General features: G+C 37.4%; 1 long non-coding RNA gene and 1 pseudogene across 1 annotated transcript in view; one reads left to right on the top strand and one right to left on the bottom strand.

Annotated features, from left to right (window-relative positions):
* The window catches only part of LOC121037763 (uncharacterized), a 277,844-nt gene that overhangs the window by 150,452 nt on the left and 108,843 nt on the right, over positions 1-18,549 (top strand). The gene's annotated exons all lie outside the window — the stretch shown is intronic.
* Positions 3,907-5,396, bottom strand: LOC121037757 (tubulin alpha-1C chain-like; annotated as a pseudogene).

Genomic DNA, 18,549 nt, shown 5'->3' with positions numbered 1-18,549 from the left:
GAACCTACACTTCAATCACAAATAATTACTTGTCATTCTGTGTACTTGTATATGGATTTCACTTGTAGGATGTCCCGTTAGCTACCTTTTACATCTCTGCCTGTGATACCTGTTTTAGACCCAGCCTCCAATTTTACATCTTGTGGGAAGCCTTAGCTGTGTCAGACCTTCCCATGCCCCTCCACAATACTTCACTTATCTAACGTGCCACATTACTATTTACTATTTATTACTATATTACGTGCCACATTACTAGAATATTCACTATTAAGCATTTTATACACCACATTTATTTTCATTGCTGCTTTAACCCTTTGAAGTGAGCATTAATCTTCACTTTACTGAAGAAATCACGGTTCAGAAAATTTAAGTAACTTAACCAAGGTCAATGTACTTAATAAGTGAAAAGGTTAATGTTCAAAGCCAGGTGCACTGGACCTCATGGAATGTGTTTATAAACATTACATTATAACGCTTCACAATGTGTAATTACACATTTATGCATCTATCTATTTTTCCAGTGCTGTGATTTAATCAAAGTGAGGACCCGATTTTTCTCATTTTTACATTACTCCCAGCCAGTGTTCATCCCCAGGTGTCTGTTGGAAAATTTGTAGCATGAACAAATAAACACGAAAGTGAAGTGTCGTGAAACAACTTAACTGTACACTGACAGATACCTGGGAATGTGATAGAAAAGCAAGGGAGAGATAGAAAGGAAAGACCTGGAATGGTTAGAGTCAAATTCAGAGAGAGCTTGGAAAGAGTGAACTGTAAGCTTTTTAGCAAGGGAAATTGCCTTATGGATCCAAACATGTGCCCTCCAGAATTTCTAGCATGCTAAAGAAGGCAATCTCGATGCATTATAGTGCATGTTTTATTTCATTTTCTTCCTGTTGTAAAAATGACTTCAGTTCTGCTTGAAAAAGGAAAGTATTTACTTTTGTTTTTTGAATAACTTCCTGGGGAGAACTGTTAGGTTTATTGGGGAAGGGAGGTGGGAAACTTCAAAATTGGCTTTATTATGCACATTTTGAAAGTGCTGTTAAGATATCATAAAGTAGCTTTTTTTTAATAGGGGTCTCATTCCTACTGTCAGACTGTAATTATTAACATAACCCTCTCGGCACTCTCTTGTCATCCCCACCTGAATGTCCTCTCTTGTTTTATCTGTGATCTTTCTCTGGCTTTATGAGTTTAGAGAGCCCTTGGCTACTCTCTAATGAGACAAAACCTGGTTTCTGTAGCCTAGTCACCCTCTATTGCTTGAAGGGAGAAAGGAGAAAGTTCACTGGAAGGTAAAGAGAAAAAAAACAAAAAAACCCTGGCAGACCTAATCTCCTTAATATCCTTTTGTAACTACCAAGAATAACCTGCCTGATACTGAATTTTTGTTTTTGCTTGACCAAAGTAACAAAAAAAAAAAAAAAAAAAAAAAAGGAAAAGAAGAAGAAGGAAAGAAAGAAAAAGAAATTATAGCCCTACAATATTTCCCCTTGGGGGAATTAGCCTTATCTTGGTGTTCTCTATCTCTCCTGTGATCTCTAAATGCTGACAAATCTGCTGAACAACAAGCCTCGGTGTTTCCTTCTGGACCCCCAAGTTCTCTTCTTACAGCCGTTGGCCTGGGGCGAGGTTTTTCAATCAGTGTCAGCTTCAAGCCAGCAGCTCGCATCCTACTGCAAAATTTATGGAGCATGCTGATGAGAACAATGTGGCTCCCTGGGAAGATGACTGGGAATTGGCGGAGGAGTTTTGTAGGTCTGAGCTCTGCAGCTGGCCATCGATTGTTCCTTCATCTGGTTGGACTTCAAAAGGCTGCATGCCTTGTTATCTGTTTTGCACCCCTAACCAAAAGCTACTTTGGGAGCACAAGACACTTCTTAGAGTACGTTAGAGCATTTTCCACAACCTCATATCCCGTTTTGCAGAGACCACTCCTTATCCAAGCTTTCTAAGGTGATAGGGGAGAGAAAAAGGAGTGATGCGTTTGATCGGTCAGTTACCTGAGCTGTCTCAAATGCAGGTGGCCAGGAGGTAAAAAAATGAATGTATTAAATGGTAGTGAAAGCATTGGCACAGTATCTACTATGTAGTATACACTAAATGAGCACTTGGAGAGGAAATCAAATGTAGACTCTGAAGCCAGATTGCCTGGCTATGAATCCTGCTTCTCTTTTCCATATCAGCTACAAGAACATAAGCAGTAATTTAACTTATTAGTGTTACAGCTTTGTCATGTACAGCATAGAGACAAAATTAGCAAGGTCTCCTAGGGATGGTGTAAGGACTGTGTAGAAAAATACATGAACATTCTTACACTTGGCTCATTGAATGTGCTTAGTTAATGTTAGTTATCTGTTGAATAGGAATAGTAACTGAATAGGGAAAATGGATCCCAGCCATTCAAGGGTCTAATTCCTCTCATTCTTCACATAATCTCTGATACGGCTAACCACAGCAACATCACAGCCACAACTGTGATTTGTATTTCAGAAACTGTATTTCTGAAAGTGACCTGAGGAGAAAGATCTATCTGATGTAACATATATCACATATTATATACTATGTACATTATATGTACTATATTATATACTTATATGTTTGTATATAAATATTTTGTTTATTTATTTTGAGAGAGAGAGTGTGAGCAGGGGGAGGGGCACCCAATGCGGGGCTTGATCTCAGGAACTGTAAGATCATGACCTGAGCTGAAACCAAGAGTCTGAGGCTTAACTGACTAAGCCACCCAGGCATGCCTATATATAAATCATTCTTATGTATAGTACATACAAATCTTATTTATATATGTATAGGTACATTATATATAATATAATATAATATAATATAATATAATATATTAATTATATAATTAATTATATTATTTCTACATTAATATAGTATTAATTAATATATAATTATATATAATATATTGATTATATTATATTATATTATATTATATTATATTATATATTATTATATGTAATCTTATTTTCAAGCCCACTTTTGATACTACTGCTAAATTTGAAATCAGTATGTTTGTAAAGAGAAAAACTTTTGAAATCTGAATGTCTGGATTGTGGTTGTATTTGTATTAACTGCCTGAGAGCTGCTGTTTTGATATTACCTGGTTTAAAGATTATTTGTTTTATCAGCTTTTCGGGATAGTATTTCATCTGGGCTATAAAAGTTTCTTTGGAGAAGCACATTCTGACTTAACTAATCTAGAATGGGGGCAAAGACCATCAGAGTCCACATGTAAGACAGAGGGGAGTGATGCTGGGGGATTTTACTTTGTAATTTTCCTGTTTTTTATAGTGCCGGTCATTCTGAACTTCCATTTCATTTTTTGGTCAGTTTATTTAAATACAGTTCTTCCCAAAAGGAGATTGATGAAAGAGAGTTATGGATCATTTTCAGTGATATATACAAGACAACAGTCCAAGGTTAACAGTCCAAGTTAGATATGTCCAGATGCAGTTAATTTTATATAGGTATAGTTTTTGGCCAAATTATAAATCAAAAGAGGCATCCAGATGTGGTGGAAAAGACATGGGGGTTTGGAGTCAGATAGAATTGGGTTTGATTCTTAACTCTACCGCTTGTGAGCTGGTGACCCCAAAGTTTTAGATTTCTGAGTTTTCTCATTTATGCTTAAGGACTTCAGTATTATTTCTCTGAGCCTCAATTTCTATACAGAGATAATTATACATCCTTGCTGTTAAGTATTAAATAAAATACTGCTGGATAATTCGGTCAACAACCAACTTGACTGAGATTTTTTTTTTTTTTGACATTTAAAATAGAAACATCACTTTTATTCACAAGTTAGGGCCACAATGGACAGCTTCCAAGAAGTCCTAAGATAGTCCCAGGACAACAGAGTGTAAAATTGTAGCAGACAGGTTAATACTCTTCACCCTTATCCTCTCTCTCAGCACTATTTGCTCCAATTTCTTCATACTCCTTCTCAAAGGCATGGGCCTCAGAAAACTCTCCTTCCTCCATGCCCTCATCCACATACCAGTACACACAGGCATGCTTGGCATACATCAGGTCAAAGTTGTGGTCTAGGCGAGCCCTGGCCTCAGCAATGACTGTGGTGTTGCTCAGCATACACACAGCTGCCTGTACTTTTGCCAGGTCTCCACCAGGTACCACATGGTTGGAGGCTGGTAATTAGTGCCAACTTTGAAGCCAGTGGGGCACCGGTCCACAAACTAGATGGTACACTTGGTCTTGATGGTGGCAATGGCAGCATTGACATCTTTGGGAACCTCATCAGCATGGTACTACAGGCAGAAAGCCATGTATTTACCACGGCAAGGATCACATTTGGAGCCATCTGGTTAGCTGGCTCAAAGCATGCATTGGTGATCTCTGCTGCAGTAAGCTGTTCGTGGTAGGCTTTCTCAGCAGAGATGACAGGGCATATGTGGCCAGAGGTAAGTGGATGCAGGGATCGGGCATCAGGCTGGTCTGGAATCAGATCAACATTCAGGGCTCCATCGTATCTGAAGGAAGCAGTAATGGAAGACACAATCTGGCTAATTAGGCGGTTAAGATTAGTACAGTTTGGGTGTTCAATATCAAGGTTTCTACAACAGATGTCATAGATGGTCTCATTGTCTACCATGAAGGTGCAATCAAAGTGCTCCAGGGTGGTGTGGGTAGTCAGGATGTAGTTGTAGGGTTCCACTACAGCTGTGGAAACATAGGGGGTTGGATAAAAGGAGAACTCCAGGTTGAACTTCTTGCTATAATCGAGAGAGAAACATTCCATCAGGCAGGTGAACATGGAACTAGTTTCCCCTCCAAAGCTGTGGAAAACCAAGAAGCCCTGAAGACCTGTGCACTGGTAAGCCAGCTTACGAATTCTGTCTAAGACAAGGTCAGTGATCTCCTTGCCAATGGTGTAGTGTCCTCGGGTATCGTTATTGGCAGCATCTTCCTTGCTTGTGATGAGCTGTTCATGATGGAAGAACTGGAAGTAGGTGCCAGTGTGAACTTCATCAATGACTGTGGGTTTCAGGTCTGCAAAAACTGCCCTGGGCACTTGCTTTCCAGCACCCATCTCATTGAAGAAGGTGTTGAAGGAGTCATCTCCTCCCCCAGTGGTCTTGTCACTTGGCATCTGGCCATTGGGCTGGATGCTGTGTTCCAGGTGATAGAGCTCCCAGCAGGCACTGCCAATCTGAACACCAGCCTGGCCAACATGTATGGAGATATACTCACACATGATTGAGACTTTTAGGGCTCCTTGGGGTTAGAGGAGGTGAGGGGACAATGACAAGGATCTCCCACTGACAGCTACCAAGGAGTCTGGTGGAGAAGTGACCTGAGATATTTTTTATATTGGATTCATACTTTTGAGTGGTAAGAATTCTCTCCCTAATACAGTGCTAATTAGAATTGTTAAATCGTAGTCCAAGTTTTAATGAGATGAAAATAGCATAGGTTTTGGAGATAAGATTAAGTGGACATGAATTTTAGATTTTATTATTTTTTTATTAGGAGTTTATTTTTTTAAGAGCAGTTTTAGGTTCACAGCAAAATTGAGGGGAAGGTACAGAGAGTGCCCTATACCCCTGTGCCCCTACACATGAACACAGCCTTTCCCATTATCAATAGCTCCTAAGAGAGTGGTACCTTTGTTAAAATTGATGATGACGAACATACATGGACACATCATAATTACCCAAAGTCCCTTGTTTACATGATTGTTCACTCTTAGTGTTAAACATTCTTTGTGTTTGCACAAATGTACAATGAAATTTATCTACTATTGGGTTTCATACAGAGTATTTTTCCTGTCTTAAACATCTTCTGTTATCTGTCCATCATTCTTACCCCTGACTAGCAACCTTGGCAACCACTGATCTTTTTGCTGTCTCAATAGTTCTATCTTTTCCAGAATGTCATAGTTGGAATTATACAGTATATAGTTTTCATGAATTGGCTTTTTTCACTTAGTAATATGCATTTAAGTTAATCTCTTACCTTAACAAGGTTTTGATAGCTCTTTTCTTTACTCAGCACTGGAGGTGACACTGTTTCCCCCTTACCCCCATTCACCTATTGAAAGACATTTTCATTGCTTTCAAGTTTTGGTAGTTATGAATAAAGCTACTATAAACATTTGTGTACATGTTTTTGTGTGGATGTAAGTTTTCAACCCATCTGGGTAAATATCAAGGAGCAGGATTGCTCGATCATACGGCAAGAGTATGTTTATTTAGTATGAAACTGCCAAACTGGTTTCCAGAGTGGTTGTACCATGTTACATTCCCATAAACAGTGAATTAGAGTTTCTGTTGCTCCACAACCTGGCCAGCAATTGGTTCTGTCAGTGTTCTGTAGGCTTTGGTACTTAGTCTAATAATCCAGAGCAAGTTAATTCATATCTTGGCATCTCAGCTTCTTTGTTGGTAAAATAGGATGTACTGAACTTGAAGCTTTATGAGGTTTTTTAGACAGTGTTCAACATGCATTATTTTTTCTTATTTTATTCTTAAATAGGAATTTGCTATTTTTCTCTTTTGTTTGAAGCAAAGGAAATGGAACCCTAAGTCACTGATCTCATACAGCTTTGTACCTTTGCATCTTTTTCTTCTGTCCTAGAATATTCCTCTTTCCTTTCTTCTCTACCTAGTAAACTTTTACTTTTCTTTCAAGACCTTTCAAGAACAAACACTTGGAGGAATATACTCTGTCAGACATCATTTCAGCCATTTGCTGGATTATTTTTAATAACATCATGTACTTTAAATATCTCCATGAGATTGGAGAAGTAAAATGGGAATCTCAAGATCACACCATTCACAGGTAACAGAGAAGTAAAGGGTCTGATATTCTAATCTGGATTTATATAACCCTAAAGTCCTTTGCAAATTTCTTTTCATTCTCCTGTCTGCCTCTGCTGCCAGAGGGCTTTGTGTTCATCTTTCTTCTAACATTTATGTAAATTCAGTAGAATCATTTTTACATACTCCTCTTCCCAGGTAAACTATGAATGTGTCAAAGTCAGGGATCTTAGCTTGTTGATCATTGCATCTCAGCTCCCGAAGCACTCTTTGTATACACTGGATACTTAGTCAGTGCTTGGGCTAACATATGCACCAAATGTTGACATCCAGTTTTCAAATAATCAGTTTGTCATACAATGGTGGTATTAGCAAAAGGATGCTTAGCAGGATGTAATTTTCTTGTGTCATTCAGAAAATTCTACAGGACAAAGAAGGGCTTTAGGAGAAACACATCACTTTAAATATCAGTTATCAACAACCACAAGAGCAAACATATGTTCTGTTTAAAGTCGTATCTTTACTGTAACTGTCTGTAAATTTCCACACAATCTACAAATAGTCACATTTTCTTGACAGCTGTCAGTACTTAAAATTTTAGTCTGGACCATGCAGACTTATGCACATTATTCATGAGTCTCCCCAGTACAGTATTTATAGAGAGATCAATGAAAAGATGGTCTGTGGGATTTACATAAATAAGTTTTAAAAGATTCCACATATTCTCATATCCTATTATTATACAGAAAATTAATTAAATCAATTTAATAAGAAGCCAGATTTTCCCGTTAATGGTAACTATTTAAAACTTTAAAAATAACACCTTTTCAACCACATATAGAAGAAACAAAATTTACTGACCTTATTTGATTGGTTATCTATTTTTGTAAGTCCCCAAAGTAGCAAACAATTACTCTTGTCAGTTTTTGTTACAGTCTTGGAAAGATCTAGGGCAACCCTTTTTCATTTTTTTCTTTCTTCATCATGTTTAAATGCAGACAACAAGGACACTTCACAGGCTTATGCCAAAGACATCAATCGTTTTTTAATGAGGCCATAACCCTGAGTAGGTCATGGAATATTAAAAATAAATGAACATATTGCTGTCACTGGGGATTGAACTCTCTCGGCTGAAGGGTATCGATGAGGAAACACAATACCAGGACACAATACACTGAACTGCCTACGTTTCAAAAGGCAGTTAATTAGTAGACGCTATATGAACAGCCCCCTTGCCCATGTCCTTGGTGTGTTCAAGTCATGTCTGTGTCAATGAGAGAAACTTGCACTGCTCTTCTCAATAGAGGGCCAATTGGCTGAGACACATGACCAGGCTTTATCTACACAGGCAATTGGGAGAATTAAAAGGTCAGTCATTGAATAGTAAAGATTTCACTCTTAGTGGCCTTGTCTAGCAAGCAGATGATCCTCATGAATGAGCAAGAATGAGAATGATTGTTTGTGAGGACCTGTACCCAATCAATGGAAACTGAGGGGAAGGGAGAGTTGAATGAGAAGATAGGGTGTTGCTATAATGACATTTAGGCTCTTCATCTTCAGCTCCTTAGCTGTCCCTCCAGACTCATCATCCACTATTCACTATCACACAGTCAGTGTAGAACCAAGATGGAAGCTCCCTTATTTCCCGTTAACATCTTCTGTGTCTAACCTGCTGGCCATTGCACATGTTGCTCACTTCCTCTGGGATATTCTTACCTATCTACTGGATAATGCCTATTCTTTATTCTGGTCTCAGACCATGTGCTACCACTTCTGTGAAGTTCTCCTGACTCAGGCAGACCGTGCTTGACCCATTGTGGGCCCCTCTGGCACAAATGCTTAAAATTTCCCACCAGATTTGCACAGCAAGGAGGTATCTCTGCAAAGCAGTTTCTCAGGGAGGGGCTTCACTTTCCAGATTCCCTTTCCTCTAGGTATGATCCTTCAGTCAGCTTTTGCTGTGGCCTGTGGGCAGAAATGTTATGCATCACTTTCAAAGTGAGGTGTTTAGGAAGAGGTTGTGTCCTCTTCCGGCTCTCTTTCCATGTCCCGCAGTCCTCCAGCTGAATACAGAGACAGAAAGACCCTAGAAGATGGCTGAGGAAGGACATGGCTAAATAACATATGGAAGAAAACCACCTCTAGGCCATACGGAAACACTTGTATTTCAGCTATTGAGATTTTGAACTCATTAATTTTGCCAACTAAGATTTCCCTTATGGTGAACTATCCAAGAAATAGTTTAATATATTGACTCTGTGCCAAGAAAACGTGAATTTTGAAGCTCTAATTTTTTTGTAGTATGATACAATCAATGTGCGTCTCTTTGTGGTAGACTTGGGGAAAATGTCTTGTCACCTTTGTAGCTCTGATGCCTCACAAACTGGTCACACTGTAACGGGAACAAAATAAAATAAGATGAATGAATGGTAATCTCAAAACTACCCTTTAATGAGCACCTTCTCTGCACAGTAATATATGTCATTTATCTCTGTTAATCTGCAACATCTGTGTAATGAGTATTAATACCTGTGTTTTCCAGAAGATCATAATCATTTATTCATTCAACCAGTATACGTTGATTCCTGATTCTGTACTGTTGATTTTGCAAGAAACTAGAGACAAAACTATGAAAAGACTTGTTTTTTTGTTCTTTCGAAGCTTATAGTTAGTATAGTACATTAATTTACAAATTTTATATTCAGTCTTGCTGGGGAAGCTTTTTAAAAATATAAATTCCTGGGGAACCTGGGTGGCTCATTTGGTTAAACATCTGACCTTGATTTTGGCTCATGTCAGGATATTATGGTTCATGAGTTCGGGCCTCTCAAAGGGCTCTGTGCTGACAGTGCAGAGCCTGCTTGGGATTTTCTCTCATCCTCTCTCTCTGCCCCTCCCATGCTCTCTCTTCCTTAAAAAAAAAAAAAAGAAAAAGAAATATATATATATATATATATATATATATATATATGTGTATATATATATATGTATATATATGTATATATATGTACATATATATGTATATATTTGTATATATATGTATATATATGTATATATATATGTACCTATATATATGTATATATATAGGTACATATATATGTATATATTTGTGTATATATGTATATATATGTACATATATATATGTACATGTATATATATATACATATATATATTCCTACTAATGTTCAGGTTGGAACAGCCCAGTATAGCAATGCTGGAATGTTAACTAGATTTTTCTACCCCTAAACCGGTATTCTTTCGGAATTAAATTATTAGCAGGTTGTTGTCTGTTCCATGAAGAGTATTGATAGTGAGATCAGTCAATTTGGTTAACTGGCTGTCATAATTTGGTTACTAACAGGTAAGAGAGACGCAAGATGATATTACCTTTCAGTCTATTGAAATTTGGCAAGAAATTGATTCACAATTGTGCAGGCTGTTTGGCTACTTTGGAAGAACAACCAGATATTCTTTGCCATTGATCTAGCTCTCTCTCCATAGTCAGTTTTGGAGATAATTTATATTCATAAATGGTCCTAGAGCTGGAAGGAAAACCAGACAAAGTGGTAAAGTAATTTCTCCAAGGGCAGAGCAGCGATTTGAACCTTGTACTCTTCAGTTCTAATCTACTATGCCCTGGATGGAATTGCATTTTTCCCCTCTAATCTGCCCCTCTTTATTTTAAACTGAGCACTTTTATTGTTCAGGATGTATTAAGACTTTAGGGCAGAGAACAGTCTAAAAAACACCATCTCTTTACATTACATTATTTTTTAAAAGACAATTTTTTAAAAAGTTTATTTATTTATTTTGAGAGAAAAAGAGAGAGAGTACAAGTGGGGGAGGGCCAGAGAGAGAGGGAGAGAGAGAGAGAGAGAGAGAGAGAGAGAGAGAGAGAGAGAATCCCAAGCAGGATCTGCACTGTCAGCCCAGAGCCCAACACAGGGCTCAAACCCATGAAATGTGAGATCATGACCTCAGCCGAAATCAAGAGTCAGATGCTTAAACGACTGAGCCAACTAGGTGCCCCTATATTCAATTTTGTTAAAAGAATTAGCTTCCTGAGTCTAATATTAAGAACACTAAACTCTCAGATGTCTTATGAATAGGGAGAAACTTTCAGCCAGTGTGACGAAATATCTTAAAGGCTAGTTGTGATATTAGTTTGCTAGAGTGGCCATAGCAGAATACCACAGACTGGGTGGCTTAAACAATAGAATTTTATTTTCTCACAGTCCTTGAAGCTAGATGTCCAAGATCAAGATGCTGGCAGGTTTGCTTTCTTCTGAAACTTGAACTCTTCTTGGTTTGCAGATGGTCCCTTTATCACCGTGTCCTTAAATGGTCTTTTTCTGTGTATCTCTGGTACCTTTTTATATGTCCAAGTTTCCTCTTCTTATAAAGGCACTGGTCATATTGGAGCAAGGCACACTTATGTAAAGGCCTCATTTTAACTTAATCATGCACAAACTGGTGCAGCCACTCTGGAAAACAGTGTGGAGTTTCCTCAAATAATTAAAAATAGAACTACCCTATGACCCAGCAATAGCACTGCTAGGAATTTACCCAAGGAATATAGGAGCATTGATGCATAGGGACACATGTACCCGTATGTTTACAGCAGTGCTTTCAACAATAGTCAAATTATGGAAAGAACCTAAATGTCCATCAACTGATGAATGGCTAAAGAAGATGTTGTTTAAATATACAATGCAATACTACTTTAAGCAATAAGAAAGAATGAAATTGTGCCAGTTGCAGCAATGTGGATGGAACCGGAGGGTATTATGCTAAGTGAAATACGTCAGTCAGAGAAAGACAGAAATCATGTTTTCACTCATATGTGAATCTTGAGAAACTTAACAGAAGACCATGAGGGAAGGGAAGGGGAAAAAACACAAACTTACAAACAGAGAGGGAGGGAGGCAAACCATAAGAGACTCTTAAATACAGAGAACAAACTGAGGGTTGATGGGAGTGGGGGAGAGGGGAAAGTGGGTGATGGGCATTGAGGAGGTCACTTGTTGGGATGAGCACTGGGTATTGTATGTAAGCCAATTTGACATTAAATTAAATTAAAAAAAAAATAAAGACCCTATCTCCAAATATAGTCACATTCTGAGGTGCTAGGACTTGGGATTCAACGTATAAATTTAGGGGGTTACAAATCATCCCATAGCAGTTGCTAATGAATAGTTTTGAATAACACCAATAAAGATGCCATAAGCAATTGTCCATCTCATGAAATCTACTAAGTTTTTTGTTTTTTTCTGAAAAAAACAAATTAAAGTAAAAATAAACACCAGTCTTGATTTAGTTCCCTCACGTAAAAATATGTTATATCCATGACGATGCCATAACATCATTATCCTTTTAATAAACCTATGGACTCCAAAATATATGAAATCATTGTTCTATATGGATATATTGAAATGAATCCTGAGTGCATTTGTCTTGGTATCTGGTTAACCAGTTTATTACCTGAATTCTAATTGCATTCTCTCCAGATAAGTGAACTTTTGCAGATGACCTTCATGTCTACCAAAGCAGTGATGGTGCAGTACCTGATTTCTTCCTTGCCTAAGTCGGTGCAACCTCATAATGGTATCCTTATATCCATGTAGCAATTGTTCTTTTGCTTAGAGTCTGAAATTCAATTGCTTGACAGTTAAAATTCACAGTACAAGGTCAATTATTATGGATGATACTAGCTTGTAGCTAAGCCTTCTCCTTGTCTTTGTTTGCATGTCAGCTGGATTTCTCTGTGAGCGTAAATCCCATCAATACCCATCCAAGGAAACTAGCTTGAAAAATAATTGAGAGTGCATTTGAGCAATGATCAAACAAAGCTTTTTGTATTTTCAGAATAAATTTCAGGGAATGCATAGCAAATATCCCATTTTGGCAGCTAAATGCAAATGTTTATACAGTAGGGTAGACTACATATATGGACTCCTTTATCAAATATCAGTGAAAGTGGTTCCAGGAGCTGCCATTCCTCAGGAGAAGCAATATAATGTAGTTGTTATGAACACAGGTAGCTCAGTGGTTTCTCTCACAGTCTGGTTTCTGCTATCCCCTTCCTGGCGGGTTAGGTGTTTTGACACAATTCTTAACCTTTTTGTGACTTAGTTTACTCTCATGTTGCACGCAAATGATGAAAATCATCCCTGATCATTAGAGATTTGAATATGACAATGGATGTAAAGTTCTTAGCCACATTGGCTGGTGTATATTGCGTTATCAGTAAAAGTTAACTTTACATATGACTCTAGAATACGTTGTAAAAATGTATTTTTCTAACAGATCTGAAATATATCTGTGAGGCCCAGCAATATGTGGGACTTTTGCTATTGAACGCCAAGTTATAAATTTTCCTGAGTCCTGTTACCAGAGTCCTGAGTTTTCTTGGTTCACATGCTGCTCCCATGAAAGGAGGTTTCCCCCAGTGGGTTAGAATTGGACTGCATTTGAGCATCCACAGCACAGCAAAGCAGGGGAGATACACTCTTCTGCAGATTCTATTCCTTTCGTAATTCTTATTTCAGTAGCATCAGAAACTGCCTTCCGATTAATCATTTTCATCAGCTTACAAGATAAATTATTTGGCGTATTTTCTTTGTTCTTTTTTCCTTTGCCAACTTCCCATATAGCTAGTTGTTTGAAAAGGAAACAAAAAATTAGTTCCTGTTATTCACATGTGGCTTATTGATTTGCTCAATAGCATCCATAATACATATTAATAGTGTCTTAGGAAGATATGCTTTTAACTTTAAAAAATGGTGCCCATCTAATTTAAAATAAAAATAACGAAAGGGAGAGATAGGAACAGAGAGACAGAGCAAGAAGAGGAGGAAAAGAAGAGGGAGAGTGGGGGAAGAAGAGGAGAAGAAGATAGAGGAGGAAGTGGGGAGGAGGAGGGAAAGGAAAAGAGAAGAAGAAGGAGAATAAGAAGAGGGTTAGAGGGAGGAGGAGAAGAAGAAAGAACAATAATAAAAAAGAAGAAGGGAAAAGGAAGAAGAGATATAAGAAAATAAAAACCCCACGTCTTATATTTGGAAGTTGAATGTAAAAACATCTTTAAAACTTTTTTTTACCCGCCTGAAACTTTTATTTGGTAAAAGTCAATCATCGTCTTCCTCAGGAAACAAGCTATTATTTTAAAAATGCTGATGTAGGTAGGAAATATTCAATTCAATTAAGTCCTACAGATAATTCATGAACCTTGTATATATTTAATTTCCTGTGAGATATAAAGAAAAAAATGTATTTTTGTTTGGTGTAAAAGTAAATAAAATAGAGTGAATTTTGAGTCACATTTAGGTTCATATCCCAGCTTCAACATTTGTGACTTCCCCTTGGGATAGTGACTAACTCTGTTTCTTTTTGTACATAATAGGGGTAAAGTTTCCTATTTAAAAGGCTTGTTTTGAAGAAAATACAAACAGTGCATATGAAGTACTGAGAAGACCAGACACACAACATCTTTGTAATATATTTCAGTTTTATATCTGCCTGCCTTCAAGGAACTTGGGTTTTCTTTGGCACAGCACAGCATGAGTATATGATACACTGTGTCAATTACCAGGTTGTATGTGGTTACGGAACAGCAGGAGCTACTCAGACAGTGAGGTACTGGGAGAACTCAAGGGAGGGACAAGCTAGGGCCTCATGGAGCAGAAGAGAGTGGAGTTGGTGGCTGAAAGGTAAAGAGGGGGGCTTCTTTGCAGAAAGGAAGACTGGTGTTTAAGCAGGGCAATGGAAGTAGAGGTGGCTGAAGAAAAATGAGGAAAAAAAGGCTAACATTTCTTTAGCTTCCATGGTTCAAAAATGTCCTATACAGCTTCTTTGGAGGAGTCATTGGCTTGGATAGTGACAAGAAGACAGTGTTCCCATGGATGTAGTAAAATCACCAAATAGAAATTTTGTAGAATGATTCTTTTGTTGATGGCTCCTACAGGAGCCTTCCTTCCTGGGATCAGATCATCACATCCTTATTATAGAGACATCTGAAAATAGGGCAAAGGAAGCTACTTTTACTTTTTTTCAAGACTGTGAACAGTATTTATAATCATGGATTGAGTGTTTCTAATATTCAGCCATGGTACTGAGCACCTCACAAAATTTACAATTGATAACATGCTGCCAGGCATTTTTAGTTACTTACTAATTAAAGGGAAAAAAACTGAAACTATAAGAGTTTAAGCAACTTGATCAAGCATCCACAATTTTAAGTAGAATAGCCAAGTCTTTTTGTTATATATATATATATATATATATATATATATATATATATATATCCCCCCAATATGGGGCTCAAATTCACAACCTTGAGATCAAGAGTTTTATTCTCTTCCAACTGAGCCAGACAGGTGTCCTAAGAATGGCCAAGTCTTGTATCAAGATTCCTTTCTTCCCCCCCCCCCCCCCGAGGATTAATATAATCTTATTTTTTAAGTTATCATACAGTAAAATCGACTTGTTCACATTGATAAAATTAATTGACTAAATTTTTAAGCATGTAGATTTGTGTCACTACAACTATAATCAAGATTTAGAACAGTCCCATCATCCCCAAAATTCCACATGTTATATTTTTAAGTTTACTTATTTATTTTGAGGAAGCAGAAGGGCAGAGAGAGAGAGGAGGAGAGAGAGCAGGCTCCATGCTGTCAGCACAGAAACCAATGTGGGTCTCAGTCTCATGAACCGTGTGATCATAACCTGAGCCGAAATCAAGAGTCACTTAACTGACTCAGCCACCCAGGTGCCCCAAATCCTGTATGTTCTATATCTTTATAGTCCACCCCTACTTCTACTCCTAACCCCCGTACAGAATCATACAGTGCATATGTGCTTGAGACTGGCTTCTTCCACTAAGTATAATGCCTTTGAGGCTCATATGGGTTGTTGCATATATCAGTAGTTTGTCCCTTTTTATTACTGAATAGTGTTCCAAAGCATGGATATACCACAGTTTGTTTATTCACCACCCACTGATGTGCATGAATCCAGATTCATTTGATATTTCCTATCACCAAGCTAAGAAATTTTTCTATGACCCCTTAGAAAATTCTTCTATCTCACCAATAATTCATAATGTTGTTTTTTCTCAGTCTTAGTTTCCTTGATAGCACTCTTTTTCTTCTTCTTATGTACCTAAGTAAGCAGTCTAGTGATTAGGAGTATATATTCTATAGCCAGACTTCTTAGGTTTAAATATTTGCTCTGCAATTTACTTGCTGTGTAACACTGACAAGTTATTTAATCTCAATGGGCCTCAGTTTCTTTATCTGTAAAATAGGGATAATAGTGCCTACCTTGTAAGTTTCTTGTTAAGATGAAAAGAAATGATGCACACACACAATTTTTTGAAAGCTGCCTGCCACATAGTTACTACTGTAAAATGTTAGGCATCTCCATAAATATAATGAAATCATATACCCCCAAAATTTTAAAGCACATTTTTTATATGTGTATGCATTAATGGGCTTAAGTTGAATTTCCAGTATCAAATACTGATGACGGGGCTGAAAAATTAGTGGCGAGTACCATATTTTATGCTTTCAGGGTAGATAGAGTATAGGAAAATAAATCAACACCATTCATGTCTGTTGGATAACTGCTCTGAACACTGGCAGTGAGAAGTGAATCAAGTTTTATATGATAAAAATGGGATTATGTTTCTAACTACATTTGGATCTCAAGCAGCGAGATAAATGTGTTGATTCTTCTTGCAGTTTGACAAAATGGATTGACTCTACTTCTACTTCTTATATTACGCCCATCCGTTCGTTCTTTTCTCAAGGGAGCATAACAAAGAGATGAGATTATAAAAGCAAAGACAAAGAATCACCCCTTTTCTCTGTTCCTTGTTTAAAAAATGCTTTTGGGCGTTGATCTTTTAAAAGTGTTTATATTTATTTTCTTCCTAAGTCAGAAGGGCAAAGGTGGGCTTGGGGTTTGTGCATGCAGAATATTCACTTTTGATATTTAATCGAAGCTTATATAAATCTATTTGGATCACTAATATAATTATACTGAAAATCTGTTGAGATACGGATTTTCCTTGAAAGTTCAAGCTCCTCTGGGTTACAAATAAAGCCACAACATTTAACCTGAACAGTTTGGAATAAGACAGAAAATAACATGTTTACCCTCTTTCTGAAAATAAACAAAATCAAAACTATCTTTCCATCTCATTGCCATATAGGAAGAAAATAAATACACACAAAAATGCACTGACATACACTTGAAACAGGAAAATCATAATCCATGGCATTTTTTCCCCACAAACGGATATGTACATGTGTTCCCTTCTCATGTATCCATTTATGACTAGAACAGTTTATTCAGAATTTTTTATATACTTTCACAAATTTATCATTGCTAAGGGAATGTCCATTTATCTGTCCCTGACTGTAGAACTCTTGACATCATCTTTGGTGTGTGACTTCATAAACTATGACCATATTTTCCAAGTAATATGACTCTTTCTTTGACATTTGACTTTGTCCTCGTCTCCTTTGACATATTCTCCGATTTACACATTTTCTTCTTGTTTGCTGTCCATTCTGAAATGACTCTTAAGAAGGTCAGAGATTTACCTTATGAATAGATTTTAATAATAGTCTTCCTGTAGTCTTCTGTTTTTAATGTTTCCTGTTTGCCCATCCTACTTTACCAAACAAATTCATAAATCACTTATTTATGACTTCTCTGCTCAAAAGCCTGTTCCTTACCTATGTTTTCTCCACTTGTAGTGATCCAACAGCTTACTTGATGTCAGTTTCTACCTATCTGGTGTTCAGGTAAAACATCGTGCAGTCATCCTTAATTCTTGGGCTTTCTTCCCATCCACTTACACATCAATCAATCAGATGATCATTTTGCTCTACAGCAATTGTTTTGAGACTCTATTCTCACTCTTCTTCTGCTACCTCTTTATGGGCTAAGAAATAGTGTATAGCTGCATAAATTATTTCAAGTTACTCCAAAACTTTATGGTTTAAACCAATATTTAATTTTTCTCCATTATGTTCGGGTTTGAGAAGTCTCCACTGAATGGTTCTTACTTGAGGTCTTTCATGCATTTATAGTCAGATGATACATGAGACTAGATGTCCAGGATGGTTTACTTGCTTGGCTGGCTATTGATACTGCTGTTTACTGAAGCTCAGGTGGACTTGTCAACTGGACCATCTGCATATGGATTTTCCATGTAGCTTGGGTTTCTCAGAGCATGGCGGTTAGGTTGTTAGTTGGAATTTCTCAAGAGTGAACTTAAAAAGAAATTGTTTGAAACTTTTTATGAGGTCCTTCTGCTACTTCCATCTCATTTTATTATTCGGGTAAGTCACTAAGCACTCCCCAGATTCGAAAGGAGGGGGATGAATGAGTTTCCCCCTGTGAAGTTTGAAGAGGAGCATATTGCAGTGCCTGACACAGGGAAGGAAGGAACTGGGAGAGATCACCTTGGGGACTCAACAGTAGCCTTTCACTTTTGTCTTTGTTTCCTTCTTTGTCCCCTCCCTTCACTGTTATTTCTGAATCGTCAAGAGTAGTTATTTCTAAATATAAATCAGATTGTGTTAGTTCTCTGCTCAAAACCCTGCAATGGCTCCCCATTTCACTTAGAGTAAAAGCCGAAATTCTACAAAACCCTACACAATTTGACATCTTGTTACTCTCTAAACTTCTTTTCCACTGCCACTCTGGTTTAGACACACTGGTTTCCTCCTAGTTT

The sequence above is a fragment of the Herpailurus yagouaroundi genome, unplaced genomic scaffold (genome assembly GCF_014898765.1).
Source record: "Herpailurus yagouaroundi ecotype Mexico unplaced genomic scaffold, PumYag 28, whole genome shotgun sequence".
Classification (NCBI taxonomy): Eukaryota; Metazoa; Chordata; class Mammalia; order Carnivora; family Felidae; genus Herpailurus; species Herpailurus yagouaroundi.
This window is presented reverse-complemented; position numbering and strand designations above follow the sequence as displayed.